At 29.1% G+C, this 888-nt stretch overlaps 1 pseudogene; it reads left to right on the top strand.

Annotated features, from left to right (window-relative positions):
* Nucleotides 1-888, top strand: part of LOC119581647 — a 5528-nt pseudogene that overhangs the window by 2497 nt on the left and 2143 nt on the right.

The following is an 888-nucleotide window of genomic DNA, read 5'->3' as shown; positions in this document are numbered from 1 at the left end:
CTGTCAGTACAAAGCCTTGCAAGTTATAATGAAAATGTTAATAATAGTGAAACAATTTTTATGCTCTTAGAATTATATGCTGTGAATTGACAGTTCAACTTGCAGTTTTTCTATTATAACAGGCTGATTTTTTATCATTATTTTATCTCTGTACAAGGAGAAAAATTGCAACCGAGGAATATATTCATAACATTTAGCAAATATGATTTCTGTTCACCAATATATCACTGGTCCTCCTTAAATCAACCGTGAAATCAATTGAATTTAAATGATAAAAGCACTAACATAACGAGATATTTCATTTGAATATATTTAAAATATACAGATTTTGAAAACCCCTACATTATAAAAAAAAATTTCCTAATCTTCCGTTCCATAGATCTTTATTTAGTCTGCTGTTCATATGTTCTTGTCCTTACTGGAATGTTTGATGACCGAAAGGATACTTGATAAAAGATTTTTAAGCTTACAAACCTTTATTAATACTAATAATACAAAATTATCATAACATTAATTATACTTAAATGATATTCATTGACGTTTCAGGTCAAATGTTGACTTCTATATCAAAATATTTGTTGAAGAGATTTAAAAAAAAACGATCCTATAAACGTGTTCGAATGTTAACTGAATTTATAGTGAGGTGATAAAGGAAACACGGGCACTTATATAATTTGAACTTAAAGAGCGGTAGTAAAGAAATCACAGACGCCTGCATAATTAGATAAGTTTTCGATTGATACTAACCAGTGTCAGGTTAGGTCATCCAAATAATAACTTTTCACTTACCAGGATTCAGCATTCTTAATAGCAGAGCATAAGAAACAGAGAAGAAAGTCAGAGCTTCATTAGATATATTAGAAGCTATAAAAATCAGTCAAGCACAAA

This window comes from Penaeus monodon, chromosome 15 (assembly GCF_015228065.2).
Source record: "Penaeus monodon isolate SGIC_2016 chromosome 15, NSTDA_Pmon_1, whole genome shotgun sequence".
In the NCBI taxonomy this organism is placed as follows: Eukaryota; Metazoa; Arthropoda; class Malacostraca; order Decapoda; family Penaeidae; genus Penaeus; species Penaeus monodon.
Note: the sequence above shows the minus strand (reverse complement) of the source record. Positions and strands in the feature narration are given on the sequence as shown.